The following is a 23,292-nucleotide window of genomic DNA, read 5'->3' as shown; positions in this document are numbered from 1 at the left end:
TAAGTAATTTCAAGGTATAAAAATGAAGAAGAAAGAGAGAAAAATCATCAAGAACCTGTTCTTCGACAAGTTTATAACCTAATCACATAAACAAAATATTAGTAATCAAATACATAATCAAAGCCCATAATAGTCTAATTGTGATCGGAAAACACATTATTAATGCTTACCGAGTCGGAATTAGAGGGCTGATTCAAATTAGGGTTTGGATTAAGAATGAATGCGATAGGTCAGTTTGGGCTTCTTTGCGAGTAAGCAGTTGCAGTGGAATGAGAGAGGGGGAAATGTAATGTTGAAAATTTTGCCTAACTCCCTGTTATATACCTTTTGAAAGTGGGTTTTAAATGTTTTTTGTCATTTTGTGAATTATTAGTTGTCAAATAGTAACATTATCCACTTGATATTTTAAAACAATTTTAAAACATATAACTCTTTATCATTTAAGGCTTAGTAAACCTTACTTGGAAAAGTAAACATTTGCAAAGTCTACTCGGTATACTTCCACTTACTCAAAGTTTACCCGATAAAATATTAAACCTTGATTGATAACATTTTCTTTTAATCTTATAAGGTTTACCCGATTCCTTGTTACTCACAAACATTGCTTGCTCAAGCTAGATAATTTAAATTCAAGTAAATATGAAGAAAGCTTGCCTGAAATACCAGATTTCTTGAGAACTTAATCACAAGATAAATAATCAAGTATAAAATATCAAATAAGCATTCTTGCTAGGAATCAATTAAGATGCCCAAATAAATTTCTCAAATATAAATCAAGTAACTCAATCTAGCATAAACCCTATCAAAATCAAAAACACATTCAATCAAACACACTTTGATGAACTGTGTGCCCGAGTAACCTTCATAAGATAGTATGCCCGAACAACCTTCTTTACAAAGTATACCCGAACAACTTTCATAGAGTATAAAGTGTGCCTGAAGTGATATCTTGCAGACAGTGTACTCGGAAAGTCAAATTTTAAATTACCAAGTATATTGAGGGAACAATAGTGTACCCGGAATATAAAGTGTGCCCGGAAGACAAAGTCTGCCCGAAAACACTTGTAATTTCAAAGCAATCATAATCACAAGTAATACATAGCATGCTCGGAAATAGATTAAACATAAAACACCTAAGTGTACTATTGTCTAAAAATTTCAAAGAGCTTGCCCAACAGTCCTATGTTAGCACTAAGCTTGCTAGGACAATCATATTCAAACATAACGTATGCCTGGGAACTAAATTAAACAGTTTAGTCTACCCGAGAAAATTCAAATCATCAAATCATACCCGAAAAAGACAAACTTAGATGAAACCAACTAAGTGTACCCGGAAAGGTTATACAGCATAAAACCTTACCCGAAAAACTTATTCATTAATAAACAATCAGGCTTGCCCGAAAAGTAACTAAAATAGTACCTCTACCCAAAAAGTATCAAATACTTAAACGCATGCCTGAAAATAGTAAACTTAGATAAAAACATCTAAGTGTACTCGGAAAGATTATAAAACATTAAACCTAACCCGAAAATACATATTCAAGCATATTCAACTGTTTTATGTCAGGAAAGGTTTAGAGAACATCAAACCTTACCCGAACTTACATATCCAACCTATTAAAGGCAAAATGCAACACTGTTTGACTTAAACCACTTATCGAAGACATTTCTAAGTTATGTATCATTTTAGATCATAGTTTAAGAGTAATTGGTGCATTTAGAGATCAAATTTCAGTTATGTTTCTCTTCAAAACAATTTCTTTTGTAAATTGAAAAGATCTCAGGAATGGGATCATATTGACTAAGTAGCTTTCTCAATACTTCATTCTCAGCATTATTATGACTACAAAGACAGGTCAACAGCAGGTCTAGACTTAACATGATTTTCATTTCTTTGGTGATATGATTAAGTTTCAATTAAGTTGCAGAAAATTTAATGGATAACACATGTCGTGTTCTGATGCTCCTTATCTATCCTCAAGGCTTATTTGGCTTTCTCCAGATCACCCCAATTTGACTTTGACCGCCTGGTTTTGGTTAAAACTTTAATGACAGAACATATTTTTTTAAAATTTATTAGATATTTCTTTTTAAATCTACAAACATATGTGAGGTTGAACGTTGGACTTACATGCCGCGCAAGTCGGACTTACAGGCCTTTCATTCAGGATGTTTAAAGGACTTATATGATTGCCTCCACCCTTGTAGTTCTGGAATTAACCCTCATGTTTGTATAAAAAAAATTGTGAACAAGTATCAACTTTTGGTTGACAAAATTTTGAAATTAAAGTAGTTCACAACTGTTCTTGGTCATTCTTTAAAAGATGTTTCATTTTGGGTAACCAAAGACCAACAGGCTTGTGTATGACTGGATAATCACTTTTCTGCCTATCATTTGAAAAGATTTATCTAGGAACATGCATAGACAACAATTTAACTCCACATAAATCTTAGCATATTCTTTATGTTTATATCACCTTAGATTTTACATATCATGAGAAAGCAACCATACATGTCAATGACTGTACTAAGAGTCCTTTTAGCCTAATAAATCCATATGATTGGCTAAGTAGTCAATGTACTATCATTTCCAATATATTCAGTTTAATATTCAATCACCCCAATGTCTCTTAATTGTTAGGTAAATGACTGTTCTGTTTGACCACATGTGGTCAACAGGACCAAACATACATTGTGAATATATGTTCTTTCAAAGTCAGAGCTATTGACATAGTTTTAAGTGAAGGAATAGAAAACAAGTTATAATTGCCCCAAATGCTTTCAGTTTTCTGGTTATTGGCTATCCTTTTAATCTTTTCAGATTGCAGGACCAAACATACACAGGTGTATGTCCTTCCAACTGAGAAAATGACATAATTTTCAGCAAAGATAACTACCTGAGACTTTTCATTGAAAAATCCTTCTTTTAAGCTTCTTTAAAGCTTGAACTGAATAGTATTATCATGTCTCAACACCATTAACAACTTGCTCATGTTTTGATCAAAATTTGTGATTATGCACAAAATTCATTTGAAACCTTTAAATTTGACATAAAGACATATTTTGACACAAACAGTTGTAACATATCCAAATCTTAATCATTCATAACATCATCAGAACAAGCAGGCATTTCTAATATTCATAGTCTATCATATTCTAATAACATCAAGATGATCAGATAACACACATATACAAGCAATCATAATAAAGTGATTACTCATGACATCAGATAAGCATTTAATCAGTTTAATCAATCCAAACTACCTATCATAGTGTCAAAACAGTTAACTGACCAACAATCATTAGCATCAATGATACATAAATAGCACAGATAATCAGTTAAGCACAAAACAGTTAACAGTAAACAAGCAACACATTTATAACATATTCATTCAACATATTCATTCAACATTCAAAGTATGTGATCTCAAGTAAGAATAGTCAATTAGCATATTAAGACACACACTAAGCACACATCCTCAATCAGACCTCATCTGAGTTGATCATACCCAGAGCTTTTAGAAGAAAGTTGAATCTGGTTCTGTCAAGTGGCTTGGTGAATAGGTCAGCCAAGTTGTCACTTGTGTCAACTCTCTGCATTTCAATCAAACCTTTTTCATTACAGTCTCTAATGAAGTGATGTCTGATTTCAATATGCTTAGTCTTTGAGTGTTGGACTGGATTCTTTACTGTAAAGTGTGCAGCAGTATTATCAATGAAAATAGGGGTATTCAGAAAATTCAAACCATAATCCAACATCTGGTTCTGAATCCATAGAACTTGTGCACAGCAGGCAGATACAGCAACATATTCAGCTTCTGCAGTTGAGATTGAGACAGTTGTTTGCTTCTTGCATTTCTATGACACTAGCCTCTCTCCCAAGAATTGACATCCTCCTGAGGTTGACTTCCTGCTCATGTTGCAGCCATCATAATCACTGTCTGTGTAGACAATTAGATCAAATGATTGATTCTTTGGATACCAAATCCCCAAATCTGGTCTTCCTTTCAAATATCTAAAAATTCTTTTGATAGCATTCATGTGGGAGACTTTTGGACTTGCTTGGAATCTTGCACAGACACACACAGCAAACATAATGTCAGGTCTTATAGCAGTCAGGTACATCAGATATCCAATTTTGGCTCTATATTCATGTTCATCTACAGGCTCCCCCTTTTCATCTGCAATCATCTTTTCTTTGGTGTCCATTGGATTTGAAGCAGTTTTGTATTCATGACAGTTGAACTTGTTCAAGATGTCATGCACATATTTAGTTTGGTGAATGAAGATCCCCTCATCCTTTTGCTGAACTTGCAGTCCCAGAAAGAAGTTCATTTCTCCCATAGAGCTCATGCTATATTTGGATATCATAACCCCTTCAAACTCCAAACATATTTGTTCATTGGTTGAACCAAAGATGATATCATCAACATAGACTTGTAACAGCAGCAAGTTTGATCCCTTTCTTTTGTAGAAGAGTGTCTTATCAATGGCTCCCCTCTGAAAACCATTTTCAATAAGATGATTTGACAGCTCATCATACCATGCTCTAGGAGCCTAATGCAATCCATAAAGGGCTTTATTTAGCTTATACACCCTGTTTGGATACATGGGATCCTCAAAACCTGGAGGTTGAGCAACATACACCTCTTCATCAATCTTTCCATTTAGAAATGCAGACTTTACGTCAAGCTGGAATACTCTAATGTTCTTTCAGGCAGCATATGCAAGAAAAATCCTGATAGCTTCAAGTCTTGCCACAGGAGCAAAAACTTCCTCAAAGTCTATTCCTTCCTCTTGAAGTCATCCCAGTGCCACAAGCCTAGCTTTATTCTTAATCACCAAACCCCTCTCATCCCTTTTGTTTCTGAAAACCCATTTGGTTCCTATTGTATATCTGTCAATTGGTCTATCAACAAGATCCCACACATGTAGATCTCTGAATTGTGCCAGTTCTTCCTGCATTGATTCTACCCAACTATTGTCTTTTAGTGCTTGAGCAATGTTCTTAGGCTCTATTTGGGATAGAAAGAAGGAGTAAAGAAAGATGTTAGCAATTTCTGAATGACTTCTTGTGACTCTTTCGGGTAAATCTCCAATGATGTTTTCAGAAGGATGATTCTTTTCCACATAAGGAGTTTGAAAAATCATATCTGTAGACACAGTTGTGTCAAGATTTGACTCATTGAATTCTGGTTCTTCAATAATCAAATCAGTCTCTGCATCATGAAATTCTGGTGCTTTATCATTATTTGTCCTGAAGTAGATGCACCATTTTTTCCAATATTCAAGCTTTCAAACAAATGCTGAAATCTTGCAGTAGTTACATCTTCTTCAGTTGTTTGGTTGCTTGGATTCTCTTCAGTCTGAACCTGATCATTCTCTATTTCTTGATTGTCTTGATTAACCTCTGCATGATCATATTCAGACCTGTGATTGTTTTCTTGATCAATAATATTATTTGAGGAGTTCTTCACAAAAGTATATTCATTTTCTTTTCTAGCAACCCTTTTCAACAATTTTTCTAAGTCCAGTGGTTCCTTCCTTTTCTCTTCAATTACACTGGTCTTGTAGAATGAGTCATCAAAGTCTTCAGGGTAAATCTTGACAGACCTTATTAACTTTTCATGATCAAACAACCATGCTGCACCATCAATTGTGTTGAATTGATTCTCATTAAAGATGATGTCAGATGATTCTATGACACTCAGATGGTCTTTCACATATACTCTGTATGCCTTTGAGTGTGTAGAATATCCAACAAAGAAACAATCTAGAGATTTTGTTTGAAACTTGTTCAAATAATCCCTTGTGTTCAGAAGAAAATATTTGCATCCAAAGGGCTTGAAAAACTTGAAATAAGGCTTTCTGTTGTGGAATATTTCATATGGAGTTTTATTATGCCTTTTGTTGACAAGCACCCTGTTCTGAACATAGTAGGCTGTATTTATGGCTTCAGCCCAAAAGGTAACAGGCAAGTTAGCATCTGCTAACATGGTTCTTGCAGCTTCAATTAAAGTTCTATTTTTTATTTCTGCAACACCATTTTGTTCAGGAGTTCTAGGAGCTGAGAATTGTTGAAGTATTCCCTTTTCTGCACAAAATTCTTGCATAACTCCATTCTTGAACTCAGTACCATTGTCACTTCTCATCATTTTAACCTTTTTATTCAATTTGTTCTCAATCATTGTTACACATCCCTTAATCAACTCTGCAGTCTCATCTTTGGTACTTAGAAAATAAACCCAAGTATATCTTGAATAGTCATCAATGATCACAAGACAGTATCTTTTCTTTCCTATACTTGGCACACTCACAGGACCAAAAAGATCCATGTGAAGTAATTCAAGTATATGATCAATTGAATTGATGAGCTTTGACTTATGAGAAGATTTGTGTTGTTTTCCTTTCTGACATGAATTACAATGATCTTCCAATTTGAATTCTCTTGTAGGTAATCCAGTCACATGCTCACCTTTCACAAGTCTGTTCATGTTCTTCAAGTTCACATGACACAGTTTCCTATGCCATAATTTTGACTCATTTTCAGTGGCTTTGGAGACAAAACAAGTACCACCTCTTGAAACAGCTTCTTTCATGTTGAGCTCATATAGGTTGCCATTTATAGGTGCCATCATCATAATCATTTCAGGTGGAATCACAAACTCAGGTTTTAAGATGAAACAGTGAGAATCATCAAAACTGACTTTGTAACCCTTATCACACATTTGTCATATGCTCAGTAGATTATACTGAAGACCTTTAACATGAAATACATTATCAAATGAGACTTTTCCATTTGTTAAAATTCCTTTCCCCACAATCTTTCCACCATTTTCATCACTTCCAAATGCTACAGGACCTTCATACTTTTCTTCATAATTGACAAGTGATCTTTTGTCACAAGTCATGTGCCTAGAACAACCACTATCCATATACCATATGTCATTCAGTGGAGTGGAATGTTCCTGAGATGATGAACCAACTTCTTTTTCAATCAAGACCATGAAAGCCACATTTGCCCTCTTGATGTCATCTGCAATGTCTTCTTCATGATTACTCCAATCAAAGTTACCCTCATGCTGTGATGTTACAGCCACGTTCCCTTGATTTCTTGGTTGACTTTGGTTGGATGGAACTGAATTATTTGGAACAGTTTGATTATTCTGATAGTTATTCCTTTGAAATCCTTGATTCTGTGGCACAACTTGTTGATTATTGTTCATTGGAGGCTGTTGGAAGTTGTTGAAGTTGGGGTTATAGTTGTTGGAGTTGTTGTTATTGAAGTTGTTCCTTGGCTGAGTCTGTTGTTGAAACTGATGCTGCTGGTTTCTTGGTTGGTTTTGAAATTGGTTCACTTGATAGTTCCTTGGCATGTTGCATTCTCTAGCAAAATGACCTGGCTGTTGGCAGTTGTAACAGATGGCCCTTGACTTGTCAAACCCAATCCTTTCATTTGGCCCTGATAGAAGTGATCTACCAGTTCTGTTATACAGCCTCTTGCTTCTGAGTGCCAACATGGCAGCTTGCCATTTCAAATCCATGTCCTCAAAATCATCTGCATCAATTTGCTCCAAATCATCTTGAACAATGCTTGTATTAACCATGTTCTTTGCAACAAAAGCATTATAGGATTCAGTGACCATTAAGAATAAACCATGATAGTCAGATCCATGATTTTCATTGCCACCAACAAAAGGTGTATGTCCACTAGCCATTGAGGCTGAATCATGTTCTTCCAAGAGTTGGACATTAAATCTCTGCTGATTTTGTGAGTTTCTTGAACTACTGCCAACAAAAGCCTTAGGTGTATCAACACCATGCTCATTTGGTTCTTCAATGATGGGAATCTGTTGTTGGTTTTTGGTTAACAAGTTCCCCATAGGTGCAATGAGAGCATTGGTTACTTGAAAACATGGGTTCTCTTCTTTGATCATTTCATTCTCAATCATTTCTATTTCTGTAGCTTGAAGGAAACATACTACATCATCCACCTTCAACTCATTGAAATTGGGCTTTTGAAGGATGAATTTGCAGGCAGTGTACCATTCTTTGGGCATTGAGTTGAGCAACTTGGTATTTAGGTTAAAATCAGTCATGACATAATCAGTTGTCCTCAACTCATTCACAATAGCTAGAAAACATTCTAGTATTGATTTCAATCTTTCTCCCTCCTTATACTAGAACCTTTTCAACTGTTGCTTTAATCTTTGTTTCTTTATATTCTTCAGCTCAGTATTCCCCTCATACATCTCAAGTATGGCATCATACATTTGTTTGGTAGTTGTATGATGTGCCACCTTGGTTAAAATCTCCCAAGACAGTCCTAGCTTAATCATAGCTAAGGCCCTGTCATCCACCTTTCTCATTCTTTCTCTTACAGCAGCAGTTCCAGCTATGTTTGCACCTTCCTCAACTGCAGCTTGTGGACTATTCTTGATGGAGTTACACATATCAACATCATTGTAGCATACGGCTGCTTCAAAAAGCACTTTCCACTTGGTAAAGTTTTCCTGTCCATACAATCTTGGTATCTTGTTAGTAGACACCTCTTGTTCTTCATATCCAGACATTTTCAAAGACTTAAAATCAGTTTCTTTGTAGAAAGCAAAGTTTTAAAATAATCAGATCTGAAAACAGGTTGTCCAGATCTGATGTGTCTGATACGATTAGAGCAAGATTTATATATAAAGATTAAAGCTTTGATTGAACTAAGGAAGAGAAAACACCTGTAGATTGTAAATCTGCAAGAAAAATGAAAAACAGAGATGCTGACGTCACGAATCAATGGAACAGTGGTATGCTTACGTCATTTTTCTTCAAATCTTCAATCAGCAACAAGAATCTTTCCAAAATATCAGTAATCAGCTCTGATACCACTTGTCAGGTCCTCGATTTCAGCTGGATCTTACTCAAATCATGTCATAACTCACACAAATAAATGTGCCGACAAGAGAGTTAATGACGGGCTGCTATATTTAGAAAGATTGTTTTTTGTTAAAGGCGGAATCAATAACAAACAGGGTAGTTGCAATTAATAATCAGAGTTAGAAAACACAAACAAGATTCACTCAAAAGATTTCCATTTATATAATATTCATCATACAAAAGGTAATCGATTTAGGATTTCTTTTAGGAAAACGGCAGTAGCTCAATAAAGATTATCGTATTCAGCCGCCTATTTTTTCGTGTTGTGTCTCTGTCCTCAGGTGTGCCCTAATTATTCCTTTTATAGGCCTGACACATGTGGACAGCTATCATTCCTTCTAGAAACCCTAAATGATAAGACATATTCAAGTTACATATTCAGAAATAATCCTAAGTGTAAAACAAGTCTTCCGGGTAGGCTTTGCATCAATCTTGTCTTTCCGAGTATGCTCTCCCATCCTTTAGGACTTGGTAATATAGAAGTGTGCTCGGAATCAGTTTCGGGGTTGACTTTACTTGAAGAGTATTTTACCAAGTAAAATACTCACCGGGTAGACTTCAATCTTCTTGACTTTGCCATACTTTGCTCGACAAACCCTTATGAGCAACCTTGTTCTTCAATGGTTCCTTCAACCCTTTGCTAGAGAATAGCTTATTAGCAAAGTGTGATTGGTAGCACTGTTCCTCGCTTGAGTTGAACCTTGCCCGATGATACTTGATATATATCATTAAATCATCAAGCCTACTTGGACCAAACTTATTAATGAATACCTTGTCCGGTCTTCCAATTACTTGGCTTCATGAGCTTGGTTAGCCTAAAGCTTACTCGGAAGTGAACTTTACTTGGCCATGAAGAAAAAACCTGCTTGATACAGTGCACCATGCCCGGACTTGCATAAACTAGTGAACCTTGCCCGGTAATACACTAATTTGCAAACCCTACCCGGATTTCCACTAAAGAAGACTTCAAGAAGATAACCCTGCCCGATAGACAAAATATTGTACCCGGCTAAGTAAAAGCTTGCTCGGAAGTCTAAGGTGTGCCCGGATCCATACCTAGCAAATTCTGAGGAGGTTGAGAAGATTCCAATCTTCCATATGTTCCACAGAACAAGTCTTTGACATAACAATCTCCCCCTTAGGTCAATTTCTTGACTCAACAGGAAATATCCGGAAAATCCATCAAGAAAACAGTAGAACATTTTTTCAAATAATCGCTCAAGCATTTGGTCGATAAAAGGAAGTGGAAAATGATCTTTTCTTGTGGCGTCATTAAGCTTCCGGTAATCAATGCAAACTCACCAGCCTGTGATGGTTCTCATTGGTATCAGCTCGTCCTTCTCGTTCATTACGACTATCATTCCTCCCTTCTTGGGTACTACTTGAACGAGACTTACCTAAGGTGAATCTGAGATTGGGTAGATTAATCTGGCATCAAGGAGTTTGATTACTTCCTTCTTCACCACATCTTGCATGTTGGGATTGAGACGTCTTTGATGTTGGACCACGGGTTTGTATTCTTCTTCCATAAGGATTTTGTGAGTACAAAAGGAGGGACTAATGCCCTTGATATCCATGATATTCCATGCGATGGCCTTCTTATGGTTTTTGAGAACCTTAAGAAGTTCGTCTTTCTCTTATTTGGAAAGGTAAGATGAAATAATTACCGGGAGTTGAGAATATTTTTCTAGGAAGGCGTATTCGAGATGGTTTGGTAGTTCCTTTAATTCTAAGGCTTGTGGTTCTTCGATTGATGGTTTTGATTTTTCATTGTTTTCAGTGATTTCATATATTTCTTCTGATGTTTCCAGATAATTGTCTTTGATATTTTCATTTTCTAAAATGGGTTTGTTGAGTGTTTTGTCTAAGACTTGTGTTTCTAGTGGTGTATTGATGGAGGAATCTCGCATATATCAACTCAAGATGGAATCTATGATGTCAACACAGTATAATGTGTCATCGTGTTGTTGCGGATATTGCATAGATATTCCTATGTCAAAAGTGATTGCCTTATCATTAACCCTGAGAGTGAGCTTGCCGGTGCAAACATCAATAATAGCCTTTGCGGTGGCTAAGAAGGGTCTGCCTAAAATCAGAGGTACATTTTTGTCTTCCTCCATGTCTAAAATCACAAAATCTACTGGAAAAACAAATTTGTCAATCTTGACAAGCATGTTTTCAATAATTCCCCGAGGATATTTAACAGATCGGTCAGCTAATTGAATGCTCATACGGGTGGGCTTTGGTTCTCCTATCCCTAGTTTTGCAAAAACCGGATATGGCATTAAATTAATACTAGCTCCTAGGTCAGCCAGGGCATTGCTAACAGACAAATTTCCTATAAGACAAGGGATACTAAAGCTCCCTGGATTGGTCATTTTTTCCGGTAGCTTGCTTTGGAGGACTGCTGAACATTCTTCACTTAGGGTGACATGCTAGAGCTCCTCCAGCTTCCTTTTGTTTGTCAGCACTTCTTTGAGAAACTTGGCATATTTTGGCATTTGGGCGTGGCTTCGACAAAAGGGATGTTAATATGGAGTTGCTTAAAGAGTTCTAGAAACTTTCCATACTAAGCTTCCAATCGTTCCTGTTTCAGTCTTCCAGGGTATGGAATAGGTGGAAAATAAGTTCGGACTAGCTCCTTGGGCTGTACTGTGCTTGTTGGGGTCAGTCTCTCCTATGTTTCATCGGGAGACTTTTTCTTCAACTGAAGTTGGTGAGACAACAATGGTCGTACCACTTCTGAGTGTAACGGCGTTAGATGTCGCATTCGGGTTGGTGATTATGTTGCTTGGAAGAGCGCTAGGTGGTCTTTCGGATAATTGTCGGGCAATTTGTCCGATTTGAGTTTCTAGGTTATGAAGTGATGCTTGTTGACTTTTGAGATCGGCTTCATGGTTTAGTAGTACTCCGCTGATATCAACAGCTCTTGAGTCGGCCTTCTTTTCTGCTTCGTTTGTTTTGGTCATGAGTTGGATTAACATTTCTTCAATCTTTGAGTAGCTTGGGTTTTGATGGCTACTAGAACTTTGATCTTGAAATTGAGGTTTAGGCTGGAAGGATTGATTCATTGGTCTCTTTTCGAATCCGGATAAGGGTTGAGTGTTACCTCCGTCTTTCCAGCTGAAATTCCGGTGGTTTCTCCACCCTGGATTGTAGTTGCTGAAAGCGTTGTTTTGTCGAGCGATGAAATCGACTTCTTCCATGGCCATGATGACTTGTTTACAGTCATTCGTCTTATGATTTCCTCTACAAGTTTCACAGGTGAGTCTGGTTTTTGATAGCTCGGCTTGAAGTTGTTTGAATTTTTTAGAAAGGGCTTCAAGCTGTGCTGTGACAAGAGTATTGGAATCGACGTGGTGTATTCCTTTATGGGTAGTTGTAGATCTTGGTGGGTTGTAAGCGAAACTCTTCTTTGCAGCTTTCTCCAGGACTTCAAATGCTTCGTTAGGTGATTTGGATCCCAGGTCTCTACCAGCTATTTGGTCGACGGCCTGTTTGTTTTGACTGGATTGTGTGTCAAAGAACGTTTGTACTTGTAACCATACGCTCAGTCCATGGTGTGGGCATCTTATCAGAAGACTTTTGTATCTCTCCCATGCTGCGTGTAATGATTCATCATCATTGGTCCGAAATCCGGTAATGTTGGCTCGGTATTTGGCAGTTTTGTCGGGCGGAAAATATTTGAGGAGAAACTGTTCAACCATCTGGTCCCAGGTAGTGATGGAACCAGAGGAAAGGGATTCTATCCATTCTAAGTCTTGACCCCTTAGAGAGAAAGGAAAAAGTTTGAGTTTGATTTGATCTTCTGAACAGTTTTGAATTTTAAAGGTTCCACAGATTCGTAAGAATCGAGATATATGAGATAGAGGGTATTCGTCGAGGAGACCGTGAAATTGAACTGAATTTTCCACAATATGAATGGTGGTTGATTTGATTTCGAAATGTTCGGTGTTATCGGGTGGAGCCACTCCATTGCCATTATCTTCGAGAGTTGGCTTGGCATACTGGCTCATGTTCGGCTCATTGTTCTGGGCCGCCATCATTTCTTCGGTTTGATTTTCTCCTGATGTGGTAGCGTCTACTGATTCGTCTTTGATTGCTTCGGCGGTTTCTTTAGCCCGTTTAAGAGTTCGTCGATGAAAGAGTCGTTCCGGTTCAGAAATTGGAGAAACAAGCTCGGATTCAAAAGTAGAGGACATACATGGGACTAAATCAAAATGAAAACTAAAGTAAAAGTTAGCTGAAGTTAGTCTAAGTTAAACTATGAGTTAGGTTAAGCTATTTTAAACTAAACTAGGGTCTAAATTAGTTAAGCTAAAGTAGAGGTAAGGTAAATAAAGGTTAAAATTAGGCTAGCCGTAAAATTATATTTTTTAGAAAGAAAGAAAAAAAAATATATAAAGATAAAATAAAATAGAAGTTAAAAGTTTGTACAATTATAGACAATGATTACATTAAAACTTGGATCGTTCTTAGAAACGTGCGTGCGTTCTATTATAAAATATAAGAGGTTGGAATGATTTGCTTTTGCACAAGATCGTGTTTTAAATTTATAAAAGTGATTTCTACAAAGACTAAACTCACACAAAATAGGCAAGTGTACCTATCGTATATGTAGAATAGTGTTGGTAAGAACCAAGTATCGATCCGTGGACACAAATGTTTCTAATGATAAATCGTTATTTTACTTTAATCGGAGGTTTTAATCATTTTGGGGTTAATTTTTTTGAACTTTTTATAAAATATAAATACTTATATATAATATATAGGTGACCGAGACAAGAAATTCTAAACGAGTTGTTCAATTATGCGAAGGTTACCATCTAAGATCAAGAATCCACTCCATTTTAGCATTGATAAATAATACTTAAACATGTGGTAAACTTGCCGTAGTAATATATGATACATAGCTCCTTAAACCTTAAGTGAGCATCTTTGGCACTAAGGAGATAGCATGCGCATTTTAAAGTCCACCCTTTCCTAATGTCATGCCATCTCAATGATGTCAATTTAAGTTGGCAAGTAGTTTCATAAAGTAGAAATATTAGGATTGACTTCGATTTCTCAAACACCAATTCTAACAACTTCGGGTGGTTGTAGTTCATCACACAACCTCCCCTTGGTTGATTTGTGTAGGTTATGATTACACATTCCGTTAACATATGATTTCTTTAACTAGCTTGATATCCTAAGCAAAGCTATTTTCGGATTACCAAGACTTAGAGAAATACATCATAATTTATATCTCATCATTTCTAAGTACAATATAAGGATCCGTGTTTCGATAATGTATCAAAGTATTTCTATTTTTCAAGAACATGAATCGATCATGAACGATTGCCAATATAATTGACAACCACCAACTTTGAATTAGTAATTTAAGATGGTGAAACATTTCTCATTAAAAGATAATTGTAATATAACCATGTACTTTACTAGACTACACCACATGTTTTGCATATTTATCAAGCAAAACAAAGCTTCTTCATAGATTTTAGATGGTAAAAGGAGTTTAGCTCATAATGAGCATAATGATAAACATTAAGATGAAAGATGATAACAAATACATGATTAAACTTAGAATGATCTAACCAAATGTAGATGAATCTTCCTTCTTAATGATGGTGATGATAGTTGATGATGATGGTTGATGGTGATGATCTCCAAACCTTCAAACTCTTCACTAGAACTTCTATGTGAGTGTTAGTGTGTGTTTTTATAAAAGAGAATCGGATAGAAGTCTTTTCAAGGCACACCCTTTAAATGGCACAAGAGCCTCTATTTATAGGCAATCTGGAGTGAGAAGCACGGCCCCGTTCTTAGTGGGCACGCCCCCATGCATTTTTATGACATGTGCCAGATTTGTTTTGTCTTTTCTGAAAGGTGACCACGGCCCCGTGCTTTTTAGTGACATGTGCTAATTATTTTTGTCTTTTCTGTGTAGACGTCCACGGCCCCGTGGTTGCGAGTCACGGCCCTGTGCTTTTGCTTCCAGGTTTTGTCTTTTCTTGTGTTCAGAAGCATGGGGACGTGTTTCTTGAGGCATGAGGCGTGTTTCTTTGTCTTTCTTGTGCTTTCTTCTGTTTTTCTTCGTCTTTTCGCTTGTTTCTTCGTTTGGGGCTTGGTTTCACCTGAAATTATATTTTATTATGATAAGTAGCCTTTTATGCTATGTTATTTGATAGAAATTGCAGTTTTTAGAGATTATTTGATGCTTGTAAGATGTATTTTTCTATGTACATCAGTAGATTAGAATGATATCGACTCAATAGATTGAAATGTCGGATTCAGAGAAGAATATGTTACCGACAATATTGGAATCAATGATATAACATAAAATAGAGTTGAATATAAATCGGCTATATAATAGCATTTGTTTGTCTACTAGGTCAAATAGGTTATTCGGATTTACTTGAAACCAATAAAAAGTATTTGGTAATCTACTCAAACTAGTACAAGTCGGGTTTGGGTCTGTTAGTTTCGAGTTCAGATTTCATGTGTATAGGTACTTTCAGGTTCAGTTTAATAGTTATCGGACCATGTTTCGATTTACCGAAAAAAATGACAACCCTACTTACAAATAGTCTAAAAAAGGTTAAGCCCTAAAAACATGTCATAATTACCTTTTAGTTTCTACATAAAATTTAATTTATTGAGCGTGTATCACATTGCAATACGGATTATTGGATTTTAATAATCTCAACTTTCAACTTATTTTCCAACAACAATCCCTAAGCTAACGAATCACTAAGCTCATTAGTTTTATGTTGACCGGACCGCCTATGTGGCTGTTTATGAATATTTGTTTGCTGGCTGGACTATGTATGTAACTTCTTATGTTATATATATATACCCTTTATGTATTTATATGTATCACCGGTCACCACCCACCTCCACCAACGCTGGCCACCACCCACCTCGACCACCACCTCCATTGCCACCCACAAACCCTAAATTTATTCCTCTGTTTTTCATCTTCACACATCTAGAAACACAGAAATCTTAGCAATCTTCTAATGGAACTAGAGCAGCATCCATCACAAGAAACCAGGAAAAAAAGCGGAAAAAAAAAAGAAACCACTTAAACAAAGAAGCTACGCCTTCCAGGAAGCCACCGCTGACCCCGTCGCATTTGAAATTTTCGGTGTTTCAATAGACGGTCATGTGCCGATGGTGCAGGTGGTGGTGGAGCTTAATCAACATAATTAGAAATCAATTCATGTTTTGAACTAAAAAACCAAACTAACATTTGAAAGGGATTCCTTCGATTCCCAAGATAACTCATCTGATTCAAGGGTAAGAACAACTTCCCCTACATGTATCCATGAAGAAATTTGAATTCAGAATTGACGGATTTTGACCACCACCGTCATATTCGCCAGAGAATCTTCATCCCCATGTAAACAATTTGTGTTCGTCTACGTATATAATACCCCCCCCCCCCCCAACACACCACATACGTAAGGTATGTCGATTTGGATAATATAATTGTTCTTGATTTGGTAGTTAAATGGGGATTACAGATTTACTGGGATGCACGATAAATATATAAAATATAGCAAATTAAATATTTAGGGGTAGTGGTGATGGTCGATATGTGGTGGTCGGGTTGGACTATGGTGGTGCAGGTGGAGGTAGAGGCCGTGGTGGTGATGCAGCGGTGGTGGGGTGTATGTATGTGTGTATAACTTTTTTTTTTCAAGTAATCGTCCACACAAGCATTCATGTCAGGAAAAAAATCTAACGAGGTTTGTGTTTTGTTAGCTTGAGATTGTTGTAGAAAAATAAATTTAAAGTTAGGTTAATAAAATCCAATAATCACGGCAATAAGCAATAAATTAGTCAAATTTAATTTGTTACTTTTCTACAAGAATGAACTAGAGGTAATAATGTTATTTTTCTTTTTTATAGCAAGAAGTTATAATATATCCTTAAATAGAAATAATATAGCTTCTAAGGAAGAGTCTGGGTGATGATATATACTTGAAAAAAGTAACTATATGATGGGGTCATGCTCCACAGATTTTGAAATTTAAAGTTGACATTCAGCAAACTGTATAACAAACAAATCCATCATCCCTTAATTGGTACGAAATCTCAATCATAGCGCTGGCAATTTGGTTATAACTAATTAAAGTTAAGATTAGAGAATAGATTAAAATTAAAGTTAGAATTGAATGTGGTTAGGACACATCATCATTATTATTTTTGTTTATTAGTATAGGTAGATAAAGCAAAAGACAAACTACACTCTCACTCCTTTGCGTTCATCTAATTTAACCTTGAGCCCCTGTAGTTATAGCCCCCTAGTGTTTTAAATTATGTATAAATATCTAGAATAAGTTACAAATTATACAATCAATTACGTGTTGGTTCTATATCTTTATTAACGCCCCCCCCCCCCCCCCTCACACACACATTGTTTTCGGCATCTTGCAAACCAAATGAGGCAACAATAGCTTTGCTTCCGGCGAGAAACCACCCATATCATTTTTGACATATTGCACTACCAAAGGAGTAACAATCGGTTTGATTCTGGCATTTTGCATAGATGATATGGTTTTAATCGGGACTACCGTACATCATCTTTATCAACCCCCCTCCCCCAAGACACACACAAATACACATCGCTCCCAACCACATCTCTCTCTCTCTCTCTCATTAAATTTAATTTTATTTATGCATACACACACAAATGTATCATATAACATATTATCCATTTAACATGGATTTAACTAAAAATTCTAACGTAGTATATTTTGAATGACATAAAGTGTTACAAACCCATTAGTTTAAGGACATCTAGAGTAGCTAATAAAGAATTAAGGACACAACCGGCAACTAATTTTAGGACGTCTGGTATAACTGATAACAAATTAAGACGTCTATATTGATGTATTGTTTAATAGATTAGACATTTTATGGTGGAGTTGGCAGATTTACAAAGTGTATGCCTACATATAGCATTGTCGATCAAAAGACACCTGCGCTTGGATTAAAAATTCTTCCAGGATTTTTTGGTTGCATCTATGAAGATGATTGTATTCAACACCTTGTTTATATTTTCAAGGAATAAATGAGTTCCAAACAAAGTAAATATTTTTGTTTGGAAAGCGGAGATGGATTGCCTCTTGACACATGAAGGTCTAGCATACAAGAATGCGCAAATAGAGACAATAAATTGCCAATTATGTTAGGAGTCAATTGAAAATGCAGCCAGCCGTTAACTTATTGTAACACTGCCAACCGAGTTTGGCAATCGGTATGCTCAAGGTGCAAAGTCCCCATTTCATTCGCTTTTTCGCTTCGTGACTTGCTTGCAATCCAAAAAAAAAAACCCTATTTGCAACAAAACGAAAAAAAAAAAATCCTACATGAGTACAATGCATTTATTATGAAAGTGTGATGGGGCATTTGGAAGACGAGTAACGAGACTTTTATAAAGATAAATTCTTGGTGTACTTATGGATAAAAATAGGTCATCGTTTAGAGATCTACATTGGAAAGAATGATGTAAGTTTCATTTTAACTTTGTTGTTTGTTTTTTGCTCTAGTTTCTTGCTAGTTCACCATTTTTAATGAAAGTTGTAGTTCAAAAAAGGTATTTCATGGTAATTAAGCTTATCATTGTCGATACACTTCTCATGATCGTTCTACTATGTATGATGAGGAACATGTTGGATCAAGATAAAAAATCGTTCCAAGTGTAAAAGTGTTTCTTTTGTAAATATTTAATTTTTGTGTGTAACTATTTATTATCGTTTTTAACGGCAAATTATTAGGCTATTTTTTTGTCACTTTGGGATTTAAACCCTAAGGTCATGAGGTATACTCTAACCTCAACATAAGTTAAAATAACATAACACTTTAAAGATGGATTAAATCACTTCCCATTTGTGTTAAATTTGTTAAAGAAAAGGTCTTGGATTATGTTTTTAACGGGTTAAAAGGCAAATAATAACACATTAAATTTAAAATTAATAAGGGTGAGATGAAGTTAAAAGGATTAAACCATCTTACGGTGAGATGGAATGAAAGAGAAAAAAATGAATGATGTTGTGCTTATGTGGAGTTAAGATGAGATAGAGTATACCCCATGACCTAACAATTCGAAAGGAATTTAATTTTAACAAACACTTTATACCATTAAATTACAAGCTCTTTGGATTTTAATACGTCCAACTAAATAAAGGTGAAGAATAGGGCGGTATACAGAGTAAAATATATGATATCAAAGTGAAAATCCTATAAATGTATAAGTTTCCCCTAATTTAAGTCAAACAAGATAATGTGATCCGTGATCTGTAATTCAACTCACAATCTTATAATCCCATAATCAATCTTGTGATCTGGTGACAATGGTAAGCTTATAGTGATCCTATGCATTTGCGGGTTTTTTATCGATCAAGATCATGTGGATATATAATCAAAATCTAGCATTAAAATATGGGTGCTGCTAAACTATCCCTTTTACACTATTTTTACTAAATATACACCCCTTAACTTGTTAGATAAATTACTATTACCTCTTAACATTATTTAAATAGATATTGGTCCTTACAACATTTTTTTCACTTAATAGTCTTCACTACATATATCAAATTAAAAACTATCAAGTATTACTATTAATTTATCTTTTTAGTATTAATATTGTAAATATTTATAATATCTATTTTTGTAATTTTAATAGTATATATATTTATAATATACTTATTTTACCTCTTTCTCATTTACAAAATAAACCCGAAACTCAAAAAGCTAAAACCCTAAACCTGAACCCTAAACTCTAAACCCGAACCATAAACCCGAAAACCTAAACCCGAACCCGAACCCTAAACCCTAAACTCAAAATCATAAAAAAAACGCAACTTGTAAAAAGAAAATATAAAATCCTTATTTTTCTGCTAATTTGGTAATTATATAATTTCAAGGGGTATTATGAAAGTTGGTTTTTCAAAAGGAGGGGATATGACAAGCAACCAGGGGGAGATACGTTTAGCCTGACCCTTAAAATATCTTGACTTAATATCTAGAATAGCCTTTAATATGATAAAATTTAGAAAATTCCTCCATCCCTTTTTTCTAATGGTAAAATTTAGAAAACTTTATGAACCAAAATCAAGTAATATATTGGTTGTTAAATACAATTTAGTAAATTTAGAAGGTAATCTCAATAAAGACCTTAAAAAGAAAAAGAATATTGGATTTTAATAATCCCTATTGAATGGTATTGGCCGATAATAATTCTTATTAATTTTATCGCCACTAACGGTCTCAAATTCAAAAAAGTTGGCCCTCAATGGTCTCCCGTTAAATATGACTTAACGGCGTTATAGTTTTTTCTAAATTTCAAACCCATGTTTTAGGGCTTTTGATCGTTAGGAGGATACGAGTCGATTGATGTAAAACTTAGTTCGAAACAGTGCTTCAAAATGACGAAGCAATGCTTCAATTCAGGTGTTTGAACTTACAATTAACCAAAATCAAGTCGTTTAGATAATTGTTTGGAGCTAAGTTTTATATTATTCGACCCGTATCTTCTTTCCGATTAATAGCCCTAAAAAGTTAGTTTGAAATTCAGAAAAAAGTATAACGCTGTTAAGTCCTTTTTAACGGGGGACCATTGGGGCCAACTTTTTTAAATTTGGGACCGCTAGTGACGATAAAATGAATAGGGATTATTATTGGCCAATACCATTAAATAGACATTATTAAAATCCAATATTCCAAAAAAAAACCCTTTTCATACTAATTATTCATTTTCTCAAGAGACAGAGAAAGTTGGTAACTTTTCAAATCAGTGCATTTGCTTTTCAGTTTAAGTTTTTAAAATCAATATAAATTTTGAGATGTTTCTTAGAAAAACATGGTATCATGATTCCCCAATCTTACAAACACTACAAGCACATTATTTGTGTTTGTGAACAATAGAAACTTGAAAAGTAGCTCATGTCTCATCGAAAGTGGCAATAATCCTACTGGAATCCTCATGAACCCAAATATCAACTTGGAATTTAAACAATCTCCAAATTAAGTTGAAACATATATAAGAGGACTAAACTAAAAGAAACCAAAAGAATAAGGTGTAAATGTAAGTTTTGGTTGAATCCAAAGGACCAATAACCAACACCTTCAAAGACTGCCCTCAAACTTTTATAATAAAACTGATAAAAAGAAAAGCTCCACCTCCATGGTTCATGTGCGATTGTCCACCAACCTCTCTCCTCTCACTTTCATAATACATCACCCTTAATCTTGCTCTAAATTCAGCAAAACCGGCCCACCTCATGATAAATTAAAACCCCCCAAAAATAAAAAAATAAAAAATTGTTGATCCTCTAGTAGTTGAAAACATGGATTGTAACTCAATCCCAGCAGGGCTGACCCCGGATGAATACTCAGAGCTGCAACCATTAATTGATGGGTACCACATGTTTGAGAAAATGCCAAACACATGCACGTCTCTGATCACGCAGCGCATCGATGCGCCCGCCCACGTGGTGTGGCCCCTAGTGCGCCGCTTCGATAACCCGCAAAGGTACAAGCATTTCATCAAGAGCTGCAGCATGATCATCGGCGACGGTGGCGTCCGAGAGGTCAATGTCATCTCGGGCCTCCACCAGCACCGAGCGCCTGGAGCTCCTCGACGACGACAGGCACATACTCAGCTTCCGCGTCGTCGGCGGAGAGCACCGCCTCAATAACTACCTCTCGGTCACTTCGGTCAACGAGTTCAACAAGGAAGACAAGCTTTACACCATCGTCTTGGAGTCTTACATTGTCGACATACCCCAAGGGAACACGGGAGACGACACCAAGATGTTTACGGATACGGTTGTTAAACTCAATCTGCAGAAGTTGGCTGTCGTCGCAATGGGGTCTTTGCATGCTGGTCAATGATGCTGCTGGTGGGTCAAGTAATTAGACTTTTTTTTAATATGAAAGATAAGATGTTTCTTAAATTAGTAAAATCTTTTTTTTCTTTTATGAAATAAATATGGGGTTAGAATTTAGCTGCCAAACAAATTAGTATAATTAAATTCACTAGTTGTTGTTTGATTTATTTCATTGTCAACTGTCAACTCATTGTTCATGCATGATTTTGACTTTTGCAATTTGGTAATTGTATATTAAAGATTCCAAATTGTATATTACGAATTGATTTTATATAAATAGATGGTTTAGGAATCCTGCATCTATAATTCTATATAATATAGTAACGAATTGATTTTATATAAATAGATGGTTTTGTAATTAGTGTTTAGACGTCTTTAATTTCTAATTATTATACTATATGTGAAGCACTATATATATTAAAATTGTATTATACGCTGTTGATTTAATGTATTATACGCGACTTATATTTATATTAAAAAAATGGAGAGGACGTTATTCATTCAATTGGTATTAAAGTAGACAATTTATGAATCATGGTTGCAACTTGATCATGATGATATGTGATGACAACATGGGTCGGATAGCGACATTTTTTATTTTTATTTTATTATGTTATGTGTCCAGCCGAAAGTCCATGAGGTTGGCCCAGGAAGAAGTTGGATCCAAGGAATAACAATAAGGCCATGCAATGCATGCATGGATCAGTGCAACATCTCTTTTGTTTTCAAATTATTATGTTAGTTAGTTTGTTTAGTCTAAAAATAAAGGAGATCATGGGGGATGCCCCACGTTTTCCAAGTAACGTATCTTTCCAAGTTTTTAGGTTTACTTTGTTATTATTATTCTCTTTAAAAAGAGAAGCTTTTATCTAGAAATATATCGAGAAATTTGCTTCAGTTTTCCTTCTTATTTTCTTCTCTGGTTCCTTCTATTTTCTTTATCAATCATAACGCACTCTATCCACATCATATTATTGCTTAACTGGCATATATATATCTTAAAAAGGAAGAAGATAAAGGTTGGTGAAGTTGGGAGACTTGTGAGCAAGGCCAAGGCTCCCAAGAAACATGTGATCATGAAGCTATTTCTTTGACTATAATTGGTTTGGGTGATCCAGTCGGTCGTTTTCACTTTTGAGTCCAATCGTTAACTATGTTTTCAAGAATATAATTTCCAACACGGTAATACCATACCTATTCCATTCGACAGTTTGAACAACGTTTTTATAATTATTAAACTCGTTAGTTTGTACCGGATGTTTTTAAGTGCTAAGACGGTCCTAAAACCAGAGAGAGAGAGAGAGAAACAATTCATTTTTTAAAAAAGAGGCTCATTTCTCAAGTGGTTCCTGCCCAAAACCACAGGAGAAGCAAAATGTAATTTACTCTATTATGTAAATAATTATGTATTTTAAAGATAATGCATGCATGTATGTATACCAAACCAAACCACGTGATGGTTAGC

The 23,292-nt window shown here is 35.5% G+C and overlaps 1 pseudogene; it reads left to right on the top strand.

Annotated features, from left to right (window-relative positions):
* The first annotated feature begins 21,284 nt into the window (after positions 1 to 21,284).
* Positions 21,285 to 21,831, top strand: LOC143569857 (abscisic acid receptor PYL2 pseudogene; annotated as a pseudogene).
* The last annotated feature ends 1,461 nt before the right edge of the window (positions 21,832 to 23,292 follow it).

Source organism: Bidens hawaiensis, unplaced genomic scaffold (genome assembly GCF_021521415.1).
Source record: "Bidens hawaiensis isolate Kalapana, Puna unplaced genomic scaffold, B.hawaiensis_p1.1 tig00024685_1, whole genome shotgun sequence".
NCBI lineage: Eukaryota > Viridiplantae > Streptophyta > Magnoliopsida > Asterales > Asteraceae > Bidens > Bidens hawaiensis.
The sequence above is the reverse complement of the archived record's forward strand: the minus strand, read 5'-3'. Positions and strand labels throughout refer to the sequence as shown.